Source organism: Microcaecilia unicolor, chromosome 1 (assembly GCF_901765095.1).
Source record: "Microcaecilia unicolor chromosome 1, aMicUni1.1, whole genome shotgun sequence".
In the NCBI taxonomy this organism is placed as follows: Eukaryota; Metazoa; Chordata; class Amphibia; order Gymnophiona; family Siphonopidae; genus Microcaecilia; species Microcaecilia unicolor.
Window position 1 is genome coordinate 35892607 of NC_044031.1, and position 20945 is coordinate 35913551.

The following is a 20945-nucleotide window of genomic DNA, read 5'->3' on the forward strand; positions in this document are numbered from 1 at the left end:
GGCCGATGATCTCTCTCCAGCTAACCCTGACAGCAAGTTGGACGCTGTGGCTCCGCCCACCATATTACGTTTCTCAAGGTGACGTTAAAAATATTAGCATAATGAAGCCCGGCGTACTTTGCTGATTTTCCTGTGTAGAGTAATGAGAGAATCCATCGTCCTCTATGAAAATCCTTGATTTTTAAAGAATGGCTGTACTAGACCGTTGTTTTCTAGTGTAAGAGATAAGTAATATGGCAGTGGGCAAATTCCTATGAACAGTTCACCCTAACTAGAAAAGGTTTCCAGTACCAGTGGGTGGCAGAGGCACAGAAGGTTTGGTAGCTTTGCGCAGTGGCAGTATCGTAGCCAATGAGGTTTATCCGAGGTGTGATTATTGCTAATTGAAAACTTTTCCCAATACCCCGCAGTGATGACTTGAAATATAGTCAGCATTGGCAATTTTTGATAGTCTCTACGGAGACTGATACTCCTGTTTAAGAATAGATTTAAAACCACCATGCTTGGTTGTTGTTTTCTATTTTATAGTTTGATTTTGTTAAACCGCTGTATTTGCAGAGTTTTTTCAGGCTAGCATTCCATGCTTTTCTGTGCTTCTTGATTGACTATGAGCTACAACCCACATAGGATGATCAGGAACAGTTTTAGTATGATAGGAGAAGGTATGATGCTGTGTGTACATTTGCGCTTTCCCACCTTCTCTTGACATCATCAGAATAAATCAGGCAGGAGAAAGAGCTGGTCTGTTTCTTTTTTTGTACTAGGCTGCGCATTTGGTTGCTGTTCTCTAAACATATTACAAAATATTACAGAAAAATTGGACATGAATTAGAGAAAAAAAGTCTTATATTACTCACTCACCCACCAGCACAGCATCAGATATCAGTTGCAAGTTGTAACAAACTTAGAATATCTAACATCAGTACCTCTGGTAATTATAAGTAATCAGACTAATTATATAAGGAAGAGAAAAAGGAGGAAGGAAACTTTATTTCTCATACAAAGGTCACAGAACAGAGAGAATGAAGAGAAAGGAAGAAAGAATGAATGAACGATTCTTAGCTATAAAGAATTAGTTTTTACAAAGGGGGGGGGGGGAGAGTACCCCCTTTGGCTTAAAATAGGCCATGGGACGGATCTGAAACTCTCTTTCCATCGTGGCTAGTTTTCAGAGTTTCTTTGTCTGCAATGTGGTTTTATAGGCCTGTAGTGAGCACTCACCTCTCCTCCACCCTGGACCAATCATAGGTACTGCATATGTGCTGGAGACTTCTAATTGGGTCTTTCATATGTGCTGGAGGCTTGCAATTGGTGTCCTTGCCACACCTCTTCTCAGTAAATTACATTTGTAACAAGTTATACCAGGTAGTTTGAGTTGCCCTAGCAACGGGAGGCCCCATCAGAGTTTGTGACCAGCCAGAAATTCCTTCATGAGTCTGATAATAATGAAAGATAGGAGATGGGATATTGGATGGAAAATAGTGCCGCATACTTGAAGTACAACATTATAGCTAAAAATTATAAAACACTTTCTAAAGAAACAGTGAGAGCAAAAAAAGGGGAAAGAGCTCCCAGTTCATTTCTAATCCTACAAACAAGCGAGGAAAGTGCCCGCAGGAGCTTCTGCCCAGGTAGGAGATTGTCCTCAGCTTCCTGCTCTCTTTATTAAAACACTGATGCAGCGTTTTTAACCTGGAGCACTGCAGAGTCACCCCTGACTTTAATAGGACTCTGAACAGACCATGGGCTAAGATAAGTAGCTTGGACTCCTACCTTAGTGCAAGCTGGGTCTCATCCATGTGCCAGCTCTGCACCCCCCCCCCCCCCCCAAAGTCTCGCTTCCGCTTCACTTCCTATAGGAAGCGGCCGATGATCTCTCTCCAGCTAACCCTGACAGCAAGTTGGACGCTGTGGCTCCGCCCACCATATTACGTTTCTCAAGGTGACGTTAAAAATATTAGCATAATGAAGCCCGGCGTACTTTGCTGATTTTCCTGTGTAGAGTAATGAGAGAATCCATCGTCCTCTATGAAAATCCTTGATTTTTAAAGAATGGCTGTACTAGACCGTTGTTTTCTAGTGTAAGAGATAAGTAATATGGTAGTGGGCAAATTCCTATGAACAGTTCACCCTAACTAGAAAAGGTTTCCAGTACCAGCGGGTGGCAGAGGCACAGAAGGTTCGGTAGCTTTGCGCAGTGGCAGTATCGTAGCCAATGAGGTTTATCCGAGGCGTGATTATTGCTAATTGAAAACTTTTCCCAATACCCCGCAGTGATGACTTGAAATATAGTCAGCATTGGCAATTTTTGATAGTCTCTACGGAGACTGATACTCCTGTTTAAGAATAGATTTAAAACCACCATGCTTGGTTGTTGTTGTCTATTTTATAGTTTGATTTTGTTAAACCGCTGTATTTGCAGGGTTTTTTCAGGCTAGCATTCCATGCTTTTCTGTGCTTCTTGATTGACTATGAGCTACAACCCACATAGGATGATCAGGAACAGTTTTAGTATGATAGGAGAAGGTATGATGCTGTGTGTACATTTGCGCTTTCCCACCTTCTCTTGACATCATCAGAATAAGTCAGGCAGGAGAAAGAGCTGGTCTGTTTCTTTTTTTGTACTAGGCTGCGCATTTGGTTGCTGTTCTCTAAACATATTACAAAATATTACAGAAAAATTGGACATGAATTAGAGAAAAAAAGTCTTATATTACTCACTCACCCACCAGCACAGCATCAGATATCAGTTGCAAGTTGTAACAAACTTAGAATATCTAACATCAGTACCTCTGGTAATTATAAGTAATCAGACTAATTATATAAGGAAGAGAAAAAGGAGGAAGGAAACTTTATTTCTCATACAAAGGTCACAGAACAGAGAGAATGAAGAGAAAGGAAGAAAGAATGAATGAACGATTCTTAGCTATAAAGAATTAGTTTTTACAAAGGGGGGGGGGGGAGAGTACCCCCTTTGGCTTAAAATAGGCCATGGGACGGATCTGAAACTCTCTTTCCATCGTGGCTAGTTTTCAGAGTTTCTTTGTCTGCAATGTGGTTTTATAGGCCTGTAGTGAGCACTCACCTCTCCTCCACCCTGGACCAATCATAGGTACTGCATATGTGCTGGAGACTTCTAATTGGGTCTTTCATATGTGCTGGAGGCTTGCAATTGGTGTCCTTGCCACACCTCTTCTCAGTAAATTACATTTGTAACAAGTTATACCAGGTAGTTTGAGTTGCCCTAGCAACGGGAGGCCCCATCAGAGTTTGTGACCAGCCAGAAATTCCTTCATGAGTCTGATAATAATGAAAGATAGGAGATGGGATATTGGATGGAAAATAGTGCCGCATACTTGAAGTACAACATTATAGCTAAAAATTATAAAACACTTTCTAAAGAAACAGTGAGAGCAAAAAAAGGGGAAAGAGCTCCCAGTTCATTTCTAATCCTACAAACAAGCGAGGAAAGTGCCCGCAGGAGCTTCTGCCCAGGTAGGAGATTATCCTCAGCTTCCTGCTCTCTTTATTAAAACACTGATGCAGCGTTTTTAACCTGGAGCACTGCAGAGTCACCCCTGACTTTAATAGGACTCTGAACAGACCATGGGCTAAGATAAGTAGCTTGGACTCCTACCTTAGTGCAAGCTGGGTCTCATCCATGTGCCAGCTCTGCACCCCCCCCCAAAGTCTCGCTTCCGCTTCACTTCCTATAGGAAGCGGCCGATGATCTCTCTCCAGCTAACCCTGACAGCAAGTTGGACGCTGTGGCTCCGCCCACCATATTAAGTTTCTCAAGGTGACGTTAAAAATATTAGCATAATGAAGCCCGGCGTACTTTGCTGATTTTCCTGTGTAGAGTAATGAGAGAATCCATCGTCCTCTATGAAAATCCTTGATTTTTAAAGAATGGCTGTACTAGACCGTTGTTTTCTAATGTAAGAGATAAGTAATATGGTAGTGGGCAAATTCCTATGAACAGTTCACCCTAACTAGAAAAGGTTTCCAGTACCAGCGGGTGGCAGAGGCACAGAAGGTTCGGTAGCTTTGCGCAGTGGCAGTATCGTAGCCAATGAGGTTTATCCGAGGCGTGATTATTGCTAATTGAAAACTTTTCCCAATACCCCGCCGTGATGACTTGAAATATAGTCAGCATTGGCAATTTTTGATAGTCTCTACGGAGACTGATACTCCTGTTTAAGAATAGATTTAAAACCACCATGCTTGGTTGTTGTTTTCTGTTTTATAGTTTGATTTTGTTAAACTGCTGTATTTGCAGGGATTTTTCAGGCTAGCATTCCATGCTTTTCTGTGCTTCTTGATTGGCTATGATCTACAACCCACATAGGATGATCAGGAACAGTTTTAGTATGATAGGAGAAGGTATGATGCTGTGTGTACATTTGCGCTTTCCCACCTTCTCTTGACATCATCAGAATAAGCCAGGCAGGAGAAAGAGCTGGTCTGTTTCTTTTTTTGTACTAGGCTGCGCATTTGGTTGCTGTTCTCTAAACATATTACAAAATATTACAGAAAAATTGGACATGAATTAGAGAAAAAAAGTCTTATATTACTCACTCACCCACCAGCACAGCATCAGATATCAGTTGCAAGTTGTAACAAACTTAGAATATCTAACATCAGTACCTCTGGTAATTATAAGTAATCAGACTAATTATATAAGGAAGAGAAAAAGGAGGAAGGAAACTTTATTTCTCATACAAAGGTCACAGAACAGAGAGAATGAAGAGAAAGGAAGAAAGAATGAATGAACGATTCTTAGCTATAAAGAATTAGTTTTTACAAAGGGGGGGGGGGAGAGTACCCCCTTTGGCTTAAAATAGGCCATGGGACGGATCTGAAACTCTCTTTCCATCGTGGCTAGTTTTCAGAGTTTCTTTGTCTGCAATGTGGTTTTATAGGCCTGTAGTGAGCACTCACCTCTCCTCCACCCTGGACCAATCATAGGTACTGCATATGTGCTGGAGACTTCTAATTGGGTCTTTCATATGTGCTGGAGGCTTGCAATTGGTGTCCTTGCCACACCTCTTCTCAGTAAATTACATTTGTAACAAGTTATACCAGGTAGTTTGAGTTGCCCTAGCAACGGGAGGCCCCATCAGAGTTTGTGACCAGCCAGAAATTCCTTCATGAGTCTGATAATAATGAAAGATAGGAGATGGGATATTGGATGGAAAATAGTGCCGCATACTTGAAGTACAACATTATAGCTAAAAATTATAAAACACTTTCTAAAGAAACAGTGAGAGCAAAAAAAGGGGAAAGAGCTCCCAGTTCATTTCTAATCCTACAAACAAGCGAGGAAAGTGCCCGCAGGAGCTTCTGCCCAGGTAGGAGATTGTCCTCAGCTTCCTGCTCTCTTTATTAAAACACTGATGCAGCGTTTGTAACCTGGAGCACTGCAGAGTCACCCCTGACTTTAATAGGACTCTGAACAGACCATGGGCTAAGATAAGTAGCTTGGACTCCTACCTTAGTGCAAGCTGGGTCTCATCCATGTGCCAGCTCTGCACCCCCCCCCCCCCCCCCCAAAGTCTCGCTTCCGCTTCACTTCCTATAGGAAGCGGCCGATGATCTCTCTCCAGCTAACCCTGACAGCAAGTTGGACGCTGTGGCTCCGCCCACCATATTACGTTTCTCAAGGTGACATTAAAAATATTAGCATAATGAAGCCCGGCGTACTTTGCTGATTTTCCTGTGTAGAGTAATGAGAGAATCCATCGTCCTCTATGAAAATCCTTGATTTTTAAAGAATGGCTGTACTAGACCGTTGTTTTCTAATGTAAGAGATAAGTAATATGGTAGTGGGCAAATTCCTATGAACAGTTCACCCTAACTAGAAAAGGTTTCCAGTACCAGCGGGTGGCAGAGGCACAGAAGGTTCGGTAGCTTTGCGCAGTGGCAGTATCGTAGCCAATGAGGTTTATCCGAGGCGTGATTATTGCTAATTGAAAACTTTTCCCAATACCCCGCCGTGATGACTTGAAATATAGTCAGCATTGGCAATTTTTGATAGTCTCTACGGAGACTGATACTCCTGTTTAAGAATAGATTTAAAACCACCATCCTTGGTTGTTGTTTTCTATTTTATAGTTTGATTTTGTTAAACTGCTGTATTTGCAGGGTTTTTTCAGGCTAGCATTCCATGCTTTTCTGTGCTTCTTGATTGGCTATGAGCTACAACCCACATAGGATGATCAGGAACAGTTTTGGTATGATGCTGTGTGTACATTTGCGCTTTCCCACCTTCTCTTGACATCATCAGAATAAGCCAGGCAGGAGAAAGAGCTGGTCTGTTTCTTTTTTTGTACTAGGCTGCGCATTTGGTTGCTGTTCTCTAAACATATTACAAAATATTACAGAAAAATTGGACATGAATTAGAGAAAAAAAGTCTTATATTACTCACTCACCCACCAGCACAGCATCAGATATCAGTTGCAAGTTGTAACAAACTTAGAATATCTAACATCAGTACCTCTGGTAATTATAAGTAATCAGACTAATTATATAAGGAAGAGAAAAAGGAGGAAGGAAACTTTATTTCTCATACAAAGGTCACAGAACAGAGAGAATGAAGAGAAAGGAAGAAAGAATGAATGAACGATTCTTAGCTATAAAGAATTAGTTTTTACAAAGGGGGGGGGGGGGAGAGTACCCCCTTTGGCTTAAAATAGGCCATGGGACGGATCTGAAACTCTCTTTCCATCGTGGCTAGTTTTCAGAGTTTCTTTGTCTGCAATGTGGTTTTATAGGCCTGTAGTGAGCACTCACCTCTCCTCCACCCTGGACCAATCATAGGTACTGCATATGTGCTGGAGACTTCTAATTGGGTCTTTCATATGTGCTGGAGGCTTGCAATTGGTGTCCTTGCCACACCTCTTCTCAGTAAATTACATTTGTAACAAGTTATACCAGGTAGTTTGAGTTGCCCTAGCAACGGGAGGCCCCATCAGAGTTTGTGACCAGCCAGAAATTCCTTCATGAGTCTGATAATAATGAAAGATAGGAGATGGGATATTGGATGGAAAATAGTGCCGCATACTTGAAGTACAACATTATAGCTAAAAATTATAAAACACTTTCTAAAGAAACAGTGAGAGCAAAAAAAGGGGAAAGAGCTCCCAGTTCATTTCTAATCCTACAAACAAGCGAGGAAAGTGCCCGCAGGAGCTTCTGCCCAGGTAGGAGATTGTCCTCAGCTTCCTGCTCTCTTTATTAAAACACTGATGCAGCGTTTTTAACCTGGAGCACTGCAGAGTCACCCCTGACTTTAATAGGACTCTGAACAGACCATGGGCTAAGATAAGTAGCTTGGACTCCTACCTTAGTGCAAGCTGGGTCTCATCCATGTGCCAGCTCTGCACCCCCCCCCCCCCCCCAAAGTCTCGCTTCCGCTTCACTTCCTATAGGAAGCGGCCGATGATCTCTCTCCAGCTAACCCTGACAGCAAGTTGGACGCTGTGGCTCCGCCCACCATATTAAGTTTCTCAAGGTGACAGTTAAAAATATTAGCATAATGAAGCCCGGCGTACTTTGCTGATTTTCCTGTGTAGAGTAATGAGAGAATCCATCGTCCTCTATGAAAATCCTTGATTTTTAAAGAATGGCTGTACTAGACCGTTGTTTTCTAATGTAAGAGATAAGTAATATGGTAGTGGGCAAATTCCTATGAACAGTTCACCCTAACTAGAAAAGGTTTCCAGTACCAGCGGGTGGCAGAGGCACAGAAGGTTCGGTAGCTTTGCGCAGTGGCAGTATCGTAGCCAATGAGGTTTATCCGAGGCGTGATTATTGCTAATTGAAAACTTTTCCCAATACCCCGCCGTGATGACTTGAAATATAGTCAGCATTGGCAATTTTTGATAGTCTCTACGGAGACTGATACTCCTGTTTAAGAATAGATTTAAAACCACCATCCTTGGTTGTTGTTTTCTATTTTATAGTTTGATTTTGTTAAACTGCTGTATTTGCAGGGTTTTTTCAGGCTAGCATTCCATGCTTTTCTGTGCTTCTTGATTGGCTATGAGCTACAACCCACATAGGATGATCAGGAACAGTTTTGGTATGATGCTGTGTGTACATTTGCGCTTTCCCACCTTCTCTTGACATCATCAGAATAAGCCAGGCAGGAGAAAGAGCTGGTCTGTTTCTTTTTTTGTACTAGGCTGCGCATTTGGTTGCTGTTCTCTAAACATATTACAAAATATTACAGAAAAATTGGACATGAATTAGAGAAAAAAAGTCTTATATTACTCACTCACCCACCAGCACAGCATCAGATATCAGTTGCAAGTTGTAACAAACTTAGAATATCTAACATCAGTACCTCTGGTAATTATAAGTAATCAGACTAATTATATAAGGAAGAGAAAAAGGAGGAAGGAAACTTTATTTCTCATACAAAGGTCACAGAACAGAGAGAATGAAGAGAAAGGAAGAAAGAATGAATGAACGATTCTTAGCTATAAAGAATTAGTTTTTACAAAGGGGGGGGGGGGGGAGTACCCCCTTTGGCTTAAAATAGGCCATGGGATGGATCTGAAACTCTCTTTCCATCGTGGCTAGTTTTCAGAGTTTCTTTGTCTGCAATGTGGTTTTATAGGCCTGTAGTGAGCACTCACCTCTCCTCCACCCTGGACCAATCATAGGTACTGCATATGTGCTGGAGACTTCTAATTGGGTCTTTCATATGTGCTGGAGGCTTGCAATTGGTGTCCTTGCCACACCTCTTCTCAGTAAATTACATTTGTAACAAGTTATACCAGGTAGTTTGAGTTGCCCTAGCAACGGGAGGCCCCATCAGAGTTTGTGACCAGCCAGAAATTCCTTCATGAGTCTGATAATAATGAAAGATAGGAGATGGGATATTGGATGGAAAATAGTGCCGCATACTTGAAGTACAACATTATAGCTAAAAATTATAAAACACTTTCTAAAGAAACAGTGAGAGCAAAAAAAGGGGAAAGAGCTCCCAGTTCATTTCTAATCCTACAAACAAGCGAGGAAAGTGCCCGCAGGAGCTTCTGCCCAGGTAGGAGATTGTCCTCAGCTTCCTGCTCTCTTTATTAAAACACTGATGCAGCGTTTTTAACCTGGAGCACTGCAGAGTCACCCCTGACTTTAATAGGACTCTGAACAGACCATGGGCTAAGATAAGTAGCTTGGACTCCTACCTTAGTGCAAGCTGGGTCTCATCCATGTGCCAGCTCTGCACCCCCCCCCCCCCCCAAAGTCTCGCTTCCGCTTCACTTCCTATAGGAAGCGGCCGATGATCTCTCTCCAGCTAACCCTGACAGCAAGTTGGACGCTGTGGCTCCGCCCACCATATTAAGTTTCTCAAGGTGACGTTAAAAATATTAGCATAATGAAGCCCGGCGTACTTTGCTGATTTTCCTGTGTAGAGTAATGAGAGAATCCATCGTCCTCTATGAAAATCCTTGATTTTTAAAGAATGGCTGTACTAGACCGTTGTTTTCTAATGTAAGAGATAAGTAATATGGTAGTGGGCAAATTCCTATGAACAGTTCACCCTAACTAGAAAAGGTTTCCAGTACCAGCGGGTGGCAGAGGCACAGAAGGTTCGGTAGCTTTGCGCAGTGGCAGTATCGTAGCCAATGAGGTTTATCCGAGGCGTGATTATTGCTAATTGAAAACTTTTCCCAATACCCCGCCGTGATGACTTGAAATATAGTCAGCATTGGCAATTTTTGATAGTCTCTACGGAGACTGATACTCCTGTTTAAGAATAGATTTAAAACCACCATCCTTGGTTGTTGTTTTCTATTTTATAGTTTGATTTTGTTAAACTGCTGTATTTGCAGGGTTTTTTCAGGCTAGCATTCCATGCTTTTCTGTGCTTCTTGATTGGCTATGAGCTACAACCCACATAGGATGATCAGGAACAGTTTTGGTATGATGCTGTGTGTACATTTGCGCTTTCCCACCTTCTCTTGACATCATCAGAATAAGCCAGGCAGGAGAAAGAGCTGGTCTGTTTCTTTTTTTGTACTAGGCTGCGCATTTGGTTGCTGTTCTCTAAACATATTACAAAATATTACAGAAAAATTGGACATGAATTAGAGAAAAAAAGTCTTATATTACTCACTCACCCACCAGCACAGCATCAGATATCAGTTGCAAGTTGTAACAAACTTAGAATATCTAACATCAGTACCTCTGGTAATTATAAGTAATCAGACTAATTATATAAGGAAGAGAAAAAGGAGGAAGGAAACTTTATTTCTCATACAAAGGTCACAGAACAGAGAGAATGAAGAGAAAGGAAGAAAGAATGAATGAACGATTCTTAGCTATAAAGAATTAGTTTTTACAAAGGGGGGGGGGGGAGAGTACCCCCTTTGGCTTAAAATAGGCCATGGGACGGATCTGAAACTCTCTTTCCATCGTGGCTAGTTTTCAGAGTTTCTTTGTCTGCAATGTGGTTTTATAGGCCTGTAGTGAGCACTCACCTCTCCTCCACCCTGGACCAATCATAGGTACTGCATATGTGCTGGAGACTTCTAATTGGGTCTTTCATATGTGCTGGAGGCTTGCAATTGGTGTCCTTGCCACACCTCTTCTCAGTAAATTACATTTGTAACAAGTTATACCAGGTAGTTTGAGTTGCCCTAGCAACGGGAGGCCCCATCAGAGTTTGTGACCAGCCAGAAATTCCTTCATGAGTCTGATAATAATGAAAGATAGGAGATGGGATATTGGATGGAAAATAGTGCCGCATACTTGAAGTACAACATTATAGCTAAAAATTATAAAACACTTTCTAAAGAAACAGTGAGAGCAAAAAAAGGGGAAAGAGCTCCCAGTTCATTTCTAATCCTACAAACAAGCGAGGAAAGTGCCCGCAGGAGCTTCTGCCCAGGTAGGAGATTGTCCTCAGCTTCCTGCTCTCTTTATTAAAACACTGATGCAGCGTTTTTAACCTGGAGCACTGCAGAGTCACCCCTGACTTTAATAGGACTCTGAACAGACCATGGGCTAAGATAAGTAGCTTGGACTCCTACCTTAGTGCAAGCTGGGTCTCATCCATGTGCCAGCTCTGCCCCCCCCCCCCCCCCAAAGTCTCGCTTCCGCTTCACTTCCTATAGGAAGCGGCCGATGATCTCTCTCCAGCTAACCCTGACAGCAAGTTGGACGCTGTGGCTCCGCCCACCATATTAAGTTTCTTAAGGTGACGTTAAAAATATTAGCATAATGAAGCCCGGCGTACTTTGCTGATTTTCCTGTGTAGAGTAATGAGAGAATCCATCGTCCTCTATGAAAATCCTTGATTTTTAAAGAATGGCTGTACTAGACCGTTGTTTTCTAATGTAAGAGATAAGTAATATGGTAGTGGGCAAATTCCTATGAACAGTTCACCCTAACTAGAAAAGGTTTCCAGTACCAGCGGGTGGCAGAGGCACAGAAGGTTCGGTAGCTTTGCGCAGTGGCAGTATCGTAGCCAATGAGGTTTATCCGAGGCGTGATTGTTGCTAATTGAAAACTTTTCCCAATACCCCGCCGTGATGACTTGAAATATAGTCAGCATTGGCAATTTTTGATAGTCTCTACGGAGACTGATACTCCTGTTTAAGAATAGATTTAAAACCACCATGCTTGGTTGTTGTTTTCTGTTTTATAGTTTGATTTTGTTAAACTGCTGTATTTGCAGGGATTTTCAGGCTAGCATTCCATGCTTTTCTGTGCTTCTTGATTGGCTATGATCTACAACCCACATAGGATGATCAGGAACAGTTTTAGTATGATAGGAGAAGGTATGATGCTGTGTGTACATTTGCGCTTTCCCACCTTCTCTTGACATCATCAGAATAAGCCAGGCAGGAGAAAGAGCTGGTCTGTTTCTTTTTTTGTACTAGGCTGCGCATTTGGTTGCTGTTCTCTAAACATATTACAAAATATTACAGAAAAATTGGACATGAATTAGAGAAAAAAAGTCTTATATTACTCACTCACCCACCAGCACAGCATCAGATATCAGTTGCAAGTTGTAACAAACTTAGAATATCTAACATCAGTACCTCTGGTAATTATAAGTAATCAGACTAATTATATAAGGAAGAGAAAAAGGAGGAAGGAAACTTTATTTCTCATACAAAGGTCACAGAACAGAGAGAATGAAGAGAAAGGAAGAAAGAATGAATGAACGATTCTTAGCTATAAAGAATTAGTTTTTACAAAGGGGGGGGGGGGAGAGTACCCCCTTTGGCTTAAAATAGGCCATGGGATGGATCTGAAACTCTCTTTCCATCGTGGCTAGTTTTCAGAGTTTCTTTGTCTGCAATGTGGTTTTATAGGCCTGTAGTGAGCACTCACCTCTCCTCCACCCTGGACCAATCATAGGTACTGCATATGTGCTGGAGACTTCTAATTGGGTCTTTCATATGTGCTGGAGGCTTGCAATTGGTGTCCTTGCCACACCTCTTCTCAGTAAATTACATTTGTAACAAGTTATACCAGGTAGTTTGAGTTGCCCTAGCAACGGGAGGCCCCATCAGAGTTTGTGACCAGCCAGAAATTCCTTCATGAGTCTGATAATAATGAAAGATAGGAGATGGGATATTGGATGGAAAATAGTGCCGCATACTTGAAGTACAACATTATAGCTAAAAATTATAAAACACTTTCTAAAGAAACAGTGAGAGCAAAAAAAGGGGAAAGAGCTCCCAGTTCATTTCTAATCCTACAAACAAGCGAGGAAAGTGCCCGCAGGAGCTTCTGCCCAGGTAGGAGATTGTCCTCAGCTTCCTGCTCTCTTTATTAAAACACTGATGCAGCGTTTTTAACCTGGAGCACTGCAGAGTCACCCCTGACTTTAATAGGACTCTGAACAGACCATGGGCTAAGATAAGTAGCTTGGACTCCTACCTTAGTGCAAGCTGGGTCTCATCCATGTGCCAGCTCTGCACCCCCCCCCCCCCCAAAGTCTCGCTTCCGCTTCACTTCCTATAGGAAGTGGCCGATGATCTCTCTCCAGCTAACCCTGACAGCAAGTTGGACGCTGTGGCTCCGCCCACCATATTACGTTTCTCAAGGTGACATTAAAAATATTAGCATAATGAAGCCCGGCGTACTTTGCTGATTTTCCTGTGTAGAGTAATGAGAGAATCCATCGTCCTCTATGAAAATCCTTGATTTTTAAAGAATGGCTGTACTAGACCGTTGTTTTCTAATGTAAGAGATAAGTAATATGGTAGTGGGCAAATTCCTATGAACAGTTCACCCTAACTAGAAAAGGTTTCCAGTACCAGCGGGTGGCAGAGGCACAGAAGGTTCGGTAGCTTTGCGCAGTGGCAGTATCGTAGCCAATGAGGTTTATCCGAGGCGTGATTATTGCTAATTGAAAACTTTTCCCAATACCCCGCCGTGATGACTTGAAATATAGTCAGCATTGGCAATTTTTGATAGTCTCTACGGAGACTGATACTCCTGTTTAAGAATAGATTTAAAACCACCATCCTTGGTTGTTGTTTTCTATTTTATAGTTTGATTTTGTTAAACTGCTGTATTTGCAGGGTTTTTTCAGGCTAGCATTCCATGCTTTTCTGTGCTTCTTGATTGGCTATGAGCTACAACCCACATAGGATGATCAGGAACAGTTTTGGTATGATGCTGTGTGTACATTTGCGCTTTCCCACCTTCTCTTGACATCATCAGAATAAGCCAGGCAGGAGAAAGAGCTGGTCTGTTTCTTTTTTTGTACTAGGCTGCGCATTTGGTTGCTGTTCTCTAAACATATTACAAAATATTACAGAAAAATTGGACATGAATTAGAGAAAAAAAGTCTTATATTACTCACTCACCCACCAGCACAGCATCAGATATCAGTTGCAAGTTGTAACAAACTTAGAATATCTAACATCAGTACCTCTGGTAATTATAAGTAATCAGACTAATTATATAAGGAAGAGAAAAAGGAGGAAGGAAACTTTATTTCTCATACAAAGGTCACAGAACAGAGAGAATGAAGAGAAAGGAAGAAAGAATGAATGAACGATTCTTAGCTATAAAGAATTAGTTTTTACAAAGGGGGGGGGGGGGAGAGTACCCCCTTTGGCTTAAAATAGGCCATGGGACGGATCTGAAACTCTCTTTCCATCGTGGCTAGTTTTCAGAGTTTCTTTGTCTGCAATGTGGTTTTATAGGCCTGTAGTGAGCACTCACCTCTCCTCCACCCTGGACCAATCATAGGTACTGCATATGTGCTGGAGACTTCTAATTGGGTCTTTCATATGTGCTGGAGGCTTGCAATTGGTGTCCTTGCCACACCTCTTCTCAGTAAATTACATTTGTAACAAGTTATACCAGGTAGTTTGAGTTGCCCTAGCAACGGGAGGCCCCATCAGAGTTTGTGACCAGCCAGAAATTCCTTCATGAGTCTGATAATAATGAAAGATAGGAGATGGGATATTGGATGGAAAATAGTGCCGCATACTTGAAGTACAACATTATAGCTAAAAATTATAAAACACTTTCTAAAGAAACAGTGAGAGCAAAAAAAGGGGAAAGAGCTCCCAGTTCATTTCTAATCCTACAAACAAGCGAGGAAAGTGCCCGCAGGAGCTTCTGCCCAGGTAGGAGATTGTCCTCAGCTTCCTGCTCTCTTTATTAAAACACTGATGCAGCGTTTTTAACCTGGAGCACTGCAGAGTCACCCCTGACTTTAATAGGACTCTGAACAGACCATGGGCTAAGATAAGTAGCTTGGACTCCTACCTTAGTGCAAGCTGGGTCTCATCCATGTGCCAGCTCTGCACCCCCCCCCCCCCAAAGTCTCGCTTCCGCTTCACTTCCTATAGGAAGCGGCCGATGATCTCTCTCCAGCTAACCCTGACAGCAAGTTGGACGCTGTGGCTCCGCCCACCATATTAAGTTTCTTAAGGTGACGTTAAAAATATTAGCATAATGAAGCCCGGCGTACTTTGCTGATTTTCCTGTGTAGAGTAATGAGAGAATCCATCGTCCTCTATGAAAATCCTTGATTTTTAAAGAATGGCTGTACTAGACCGTTGTTTTCTAATGTAAGAGATAAGTAATATGGTAGTGGGCAAATTCCTATGAACAGTTCACCCTAACTAGAAAAGGTTTCCAGTACCAGCGGGTGGCAGAGGCACAGAAGGTTCGGTAGCTTTGCGCAGTGGCAGTATCGTAGCCAATGAGGTTTATCCGAGGCGTGATTATTGCTAATTGAAAACTTTTCCCAATTCCCCGCCGTGATGACTTGAAATATAATCAGCATTGGCAATTTTTGATAGTCTCTATGGAGACTGATACTCCTGTTTAAGAATAGATTTAAAACCACCATGCTTGGTTGTTGTTTTCTATTTTATAGTTTGATTTTGTTAAACCGCTGTATTTGCAGGGTTTTTTCAGGCTAGCATTCCATGCTTTTCTGTGCTTCTTGATTGGCTATGAGCTACAACCCACATAGGATGATCAGGAACAGTTTTAGTATGATAGGAGAGGGTATGAAGCTGTGTGTATGTTTGCGCTTTCCCACCTTCTCCTGACATCATCAGAATAAGTCAGGCAGGAGAAAGAGCAGGGTCTGTTTCTTTTTTTGTACTAGGCTGCGCATTTGGTTGCTGTTCTCTAAACATATTACAAAATATTACAGAAAAATTGGACACGAATTAGAGAAAAAAGTCTTATATTACTCATCCATCAGCACAGGATCAGATATCAGTTGCAAGTTGTAACAAACTTAGAAAATCTAACATCATTACTTTTGGTAATTATAAGAAATCAGACTAATTATATAAAGAAGAGAAAAAGGAGGTCACAGGTCACAGAACAGAGAGAACAAAGAGGAAGAAAGAATGAATTAAAGAACGATTCTTAGCTATAGTGAACACGTTTCTACAAAGGGGGGAGCGTACCCCCTTTGGGTTAAAATAGGCTATGAAAGGGATCTGAAACTCATGGTTAGTTTTCAGAGTTTCTTTGTCTGCAATGTGGTTTTATAGGCCTGTAGTGAGCACTCACCTCTCCTCCACCCTGGACTAATCATAGGTTCATCAGTGGAATTTGAAGCCTGGTTGTCCTGGTTCTGAGCCAGCTGCTTTAACTATTAGAGCACTGTGATGAAACAGTGGGTTTCTAAGCCTGAAAACAGTATTATTTCATGACGTGTATTTCTCCTAATTGGCCAGCAGATGGCGTTTGTATTCAAAATTATGGCTGTGGTGGTAGGCTTTTGGGTGGGGGGGGTGGACTCTTCACTGCCTAGGGCAAAAAAAAAAGGTATATTTAATCACTAAATATACCTTTTTTGCCCTAGTCAGTGAATAGTCCACCCCCACTCAGAAACTCACCAGCAATACATTTTAATAGTGCCCTTGTTCAGTTGGAAAAGGTTATCTATTTCTCATGTTGTTGGTGTTTTTTTTGGGTGGGAATTGTCTCTGCAGTGCCTAGGTTAAAATTTTCTAAAAAGTGTGGGTGGTCTTCTTTGTGTGGAGGTGGGCTCGGAGCATATTTAAGCTAAGTGCTTTAAATACTTCTAAAAATTATGTAGAAGCCGATGAGGAGCTTGGTGCTAAAGTAATTGCCAGAAACTTATTATTGGACAATTAAGGACCTCTGAGGTAAAATTTTAAATACAATAGATATGTTGAGAGATTGTGACAAGCTTGAGAAGTTACTAAGCAATATGGTGAAAAAGCATTGAGAAATAAATCGGGGACTATTAAATCTGTTGGTGTCAATGTTATGTTGCCAGCATCAGAATAGAGAGAAAGCAGTAGAGCCAAAGGAAGGGAAAAAGACTTCAAAGGTATTTTACCTGTTTTGCTTAATCAGGTATTTACATTTGTTATAAAGCAAAGTTAGAAGGATATATGCTGTAAATATATTGCAGGATTCTGTTATATGTTTGCCATTATAGAAGACTTATATCTCGTCAAGTTTGATATGGCATAATGTAAAGCAGTAATGAGATGTGAATGTGTGGACAGATGACCACGTCGCAGCTTTGCAGATCTCTTCAATAGTGGCTGACTTCAAGTGGGCTACCGACGCTGCCATGGCTCTAACATTATGAGCCGTGACATGACCCTCAAGAGCCAGCCCAGCCTGGGCGTAAGTGAAGGAAATGCAATCTGCTAGCCAATTGGATATGGTGCGTTTCCCCACAGCCACTCACCTCCTGTTGGGATCAAAAGAAACAAACAATTGGGCGGACTGTCTGTTGGGCTGTGTCCGCTCCAGATAGAAGGCCAATGCTCTTTTGCAGTCCAATGTGTGCAGCTGACGTTCAGCAGGGCAGGAATGAGGACGGGGAAAGAATGTTGGCAAGACAATTGACTGGTTCAGATGTAACTCCGACACAACCTTTGGCAAGAACTTAGGGTGAGTGCGGAGGACTACTCTATTATGATGAAATTTGGTGTAAGGGCCTGGGCTACCAGGGCCTGAAGCTCACTGACTCTACAAGGTGAAGTAACTGCCACCAAGAAAATGACCTTCCAGGTCAAGTACTTCAGATGGCAAGAATTCAGTGGCTCAAAAGGAGGTTTCATCAGCTGGGTGAGAACGACATTGAGATCCCATGACACAGTAGGAGGTTTGACGGGGGGCTTTGACAAAAGCAAACCTCTCATGAAGCGAACAACTAAAGGCTGTCCTGAGATCGGCTTACCTTCCACACGGTAATGGTATGCACTGATTGCACTAAGGTGAACCCTTACAGAGTTAGTCTTGAGACCAGACTCAGACAAGTGCAGAAGGTATTCAAGCAGGGTCTGTGTAGGACAAGAGCGAGGATCTAGGGCCTTGCTGTCACACCAGACGGCAAACCTCCTCCATAGAAAGAAGTAACTCCTCTTAGTGGAATCTTTCCTGGAAGCAAGCAAGATGCGGGAGACACCCTCTGACAGACCCAAAGAGGCAAAGTCTACGCTCTCAACATCCAGGCCGTGAGAGCCAGAGACTGGAGGTTGGGATGCAGAAGCGCCCCTTAGTCCTGTGTGATGAGGGTCGGAAAACACTCCAATCTAAACGGTTCTTCGGAGGACAACTCCAGAAGAAGAGGGAACCAGATCTGACGCGGCCAAAAAGGAGCAATCAGAATCATGGTGCCTCGGTCTTGCTTGAGTTTCAACAAAGTCTTCCACACCAAAGGTATGGGAGGATAAGCATACAGCAGACCTTCCCCCCAGTCCAGGAGGAAGGCATCTGATGCCAGTCTGCCGTGGGCCTGAAGCCTGGAACAGAACTGAGGGACTTTGTGGTTGGCTTGAGATGCAAAGAGATCTACCAAGGGGGTGTCCCACACCTGGAAGATCTGGCGCACTACTCGGGAATTGAGCGACCACTCGTGAGGTTGCATAATCCTGCTCAGCCTGTCGGCCAGACTGTTGTTTACGCCTGCCAGATATGTGGCTTGGAGCACCATGCCGTGACGGCGAGCCCAGAGCCACATGCTGACGGCTTCCTGACACAGGGGGTGAGTTCCGGTGCCCCCCTGCTTGTTGATGTAATACATGGCAACCTGGTTGTCTGTCTGAATTTGGATAATTTGGTGGGACAGCCGATCTCTGAAAGCCTTCAGAGCGTTCCAGACCGCTCGTAACTCCAGAAGATTGATCTGCAGATCGCGTTCCTGGAGGGACCAGCTTCCCTGGGTGTGAAGCCCATCGACATGAGCCCCCCACCCCAGGAGAGATGCATCCGTAGTCAGCACATTTTGTGGCTGAGGAATTTGGAAAGGACGTCCCAGAGTCAAATTGGACCAAATCGTCCACCAATACAGGGATTTGAGAAAACTCGTGGACAGGTGGATCACGTCTTCTAGATCCCCAGCAGCCTGAAACCACTGGGAAGCTAGGGTCCATTAAGCAGATCGCATGTGAAGGCGGGCCATGGGAGTCACATGAACTGTGGAGGCCATGTGGCCCAACAATCTCAACATCTGCCGAGCTGTGATCTGCTGGGACGCTCGCACCCGCGAGACGAGGGACAACAAGTTGTTGGCTCTCGTCTCTGGGAGATAGGCACGAGCCGTCCGAGAATCCAGCAGAGCTCCTATGAATTCGAGTCTCTGTACTGGGAGAAGATGGGACTTTGGGTAATTTATCACAAACCCCAGTAGCTCCAGGAGGCGAATAGTCATCTGCATGGACTGTAGAGCTCCTGCCTCGGATGTGTTCTTCACCAGCCAATTGTCGAGATATGGGAACACATGCACTCCCAGCCTGCGAAGCGCCGCTGCTACGACAGCCAAGCACTTCGTGAACACTCTGGGCGCAGAGGCGAGCCCAAAGGGTAGCACACAGTACTGGAAGTGACGTGTGCCCAGCTGAAATCGCAGATACTGTCTGTGAGCTGGCAGTATCGGGATGTGCGTGTAGGCATCCTTCAAGTCCAGAGAGCATAGCCAATCATTTTCCTGAATCATGGGGAGAAGGGTGCCCAGGGAAAGCATCCTGAACTTTCCCTTGACCAGATATTTGTTCAGGGCCCTTAGGTCTAGGATGGGACGCATCCCCCCTGTTTTCTTTTCCACAAGGAAGTACCTGGAATAGAATCCCAGCCCTTCTTGCCCGGATGGCACGGGCTCGACCGCATTGGCGCTGAGAAGGGCGGAGAGTTCCTCTGCAAGTACCTGCTTGTGCTGGAAGCTGTAAGACTGCGCTCCCGGTGGACAATTTGGAGGTTTGGAGGCCAAATTGAGGGTGTATCCTTGCCGGACTATTTGGAGAACCCACTGGTCGGAGGTTATGAGAGGCCACCTTTGGTGAAAAACTTTCAACCTCCCCCTGACCGGCAGGTCGCCCGGCACTGACACGTTGATGTCGGCTATGCTCTGCTGGAGCCAGTCAAAAGCTCGTCCCTTGCTTTTGCTGGGGAGCCGAGGGGCCTTGCTGAGGCGCACGCTGCTGACGAGAGCGAGCGCACTGGGGCTTAGCCTTGGCCACAGGCTGTCGAGAAGGAGGATTGTACCTACGCTTACCAGAAGAGTAGGGAACAGTCTTCCTTCCCCCATAAAAACGTCTACCTGTGGAGGTTGAAGCTGAAGGCTGCCGGCGGGAGAACTTGTCAAAAGCGGTATCCCACTGGTGGAGCTGTTCTACCACCTGTTCGACCTTCTCTCCAAAAATATTGTCCGCACGGCAAGGCGAGTCCGCAATCCGCTGCTGGATCCTATTCTCCAGGTCGGAGGCACGCAGCCATGAGAGTCTGCGCATCACCACACCTTGAGCAGCGGCCCTGGACGCAACATCAAAGGTGTCATACACCCCTCTGGCCAGGAATTTTCTGCACGCCTTCAGCTGCCTGACCACCTCCTGAAATGGCTTGGCTTGCTCAGGAGGGAGCTTGTCCACCAAGCCCGCCAACTGCCGCACATTGTTCCGCATGTGTATGCTCGTGTAGAGCTGGTAAGACTGAATTTTGGCCACGAGGATAGAAGAATGGTAGGCCTTCCTCCCAAAGGAGTCTAAGGTTCTAGAGTCTTTGCCCGGGGGTGCCGAAGCATGCTCCCTAGAACTCTTAGCCTTCTCTAGGGCCAAATCCACAACTCCAGAGTCATGAGGCAACTGAGTGCGCATCAGCTCTGGGTCCCCATGGATCCGGTACTGGGACTCGATCTTCTTGGGAATGTGGGGATTACTTAAAGGCTTGGTCCAGTTCACCAGCAATGTCTTTTTTAGGACATGATGCATGGGTACTGTGGACGCTTCCTTAGGTGGAGAAGTATAGTCCAGGAGCTCAAACATTTCAGCCCTGGGCTCGTCCTCCACAACCACCGGGAAGGGGATGGCCGTAGACATCTCCCGGACAAAGGCCGCAAAAGACAGACTCTCGGGAGGAGAAAGCTGCCTTTCAGGGGAGGGAGTGGGATCAGAAGGAAGGCCATCAGACTTCTCGTCAGAGAAATATCTGATGTGCTCCTCCTCCTCCCACGAGG

General features: G+C 43.9%; 9 non-coding genes across 9 annotated transcripts; all 9 read left to right on the plus strand.

The window, feature by feature from the left end:
- The first annotated feature begins 322 nt into the window (after nt 1–322).
- On the plus strand, nt 323–463 carry LOC115460820. Its single transcript, XR_003940598.1, has one exon. It is a non-coding gene; the product is annotated as a U4 spliceosomal RNA (small nuclear RNA).
- Nucleotides 464–2186: 1723 nt separating this feature from the next.
- Nucleotides 2187–2327, plus strand: LOC115460819. The gene has a single exon (XR_003940597.1). It is a non-coding gene; the product is annotated as a U4 spliceosomal RNA (small nuclear RNA).
- Nucleotides 2328–4043: 1716 nt separating this feature from the next.
- On the plus strand, nt 4044–4184 carry LOC115460810. Its single transcript, XR_003940588.1, has one exon. It is a non-coding gene; the product is annotated as a U4 spliceosomal RNA (small nuclear RNA).
- A 1724-nt stretch (nt 4185–5908) lies between these two features.
- On the plus strand, nt 5909–6049 carry LOC115460811. The gene has a single exon (XR_003940589.1). It is a non-coding gene; the product is annotated as a U4 spliceosomal RNA (small nuclear RNA).
- Nucleotides 6050–7759: 1710 nt separating this feature from the next.
- LOC115460812 lies at nt 7760–7900 on the plus strand. Its single transcript, XR_003940590.1, has one exon. It is a non-coding gene; the product is annotated as a U4 spliceosomal RNA (small nuclear RNA).
- Nucleotides 7901–9607: 1707 nt separating this feature from the next.
- Nucleotides 9608–9748, plus strand: LOC115460813. Its single transcript, XR_003940591.1, has one exon. It is a non-coding gene; the product is annotated as a U4 spliceosomal RNA (small nuclear RNA).
- Nucleotides 9749–11454: 1706 nt separating this feature from the next.
- Nucleotides 11455–11595, plus strand: LOC115460815. Its single transcript, XR_003940593.1, has one exon. It is a non-coding gene; the product is annotated as a U4 spliceosomal RNA (small nuclear RNA).
- Nucleotides 11596–13315: 1720 nt separating this feature from the next.
- On the plus strand, nt 13316–13456 carry LOC115460814. The gene has a single exon (XR_003940592.1). It is a non-coding gene; the product is annotated as a U4 spliceosomal RNA (small nuclear RNA).
- Nucleotides 13457–15162: 1706 nt separating this feature from the next.
- Nucleotides 15163–15303, plus strand: LOC115460817. The gene has a single exon (XR_003940595.1). It is a non-coding gene; the product is annotated as a U4 spliceosomal RNA (small nuclear RNA).
- Nucleotides 15304–20945: the final 5642 nt, after the last annotated feature.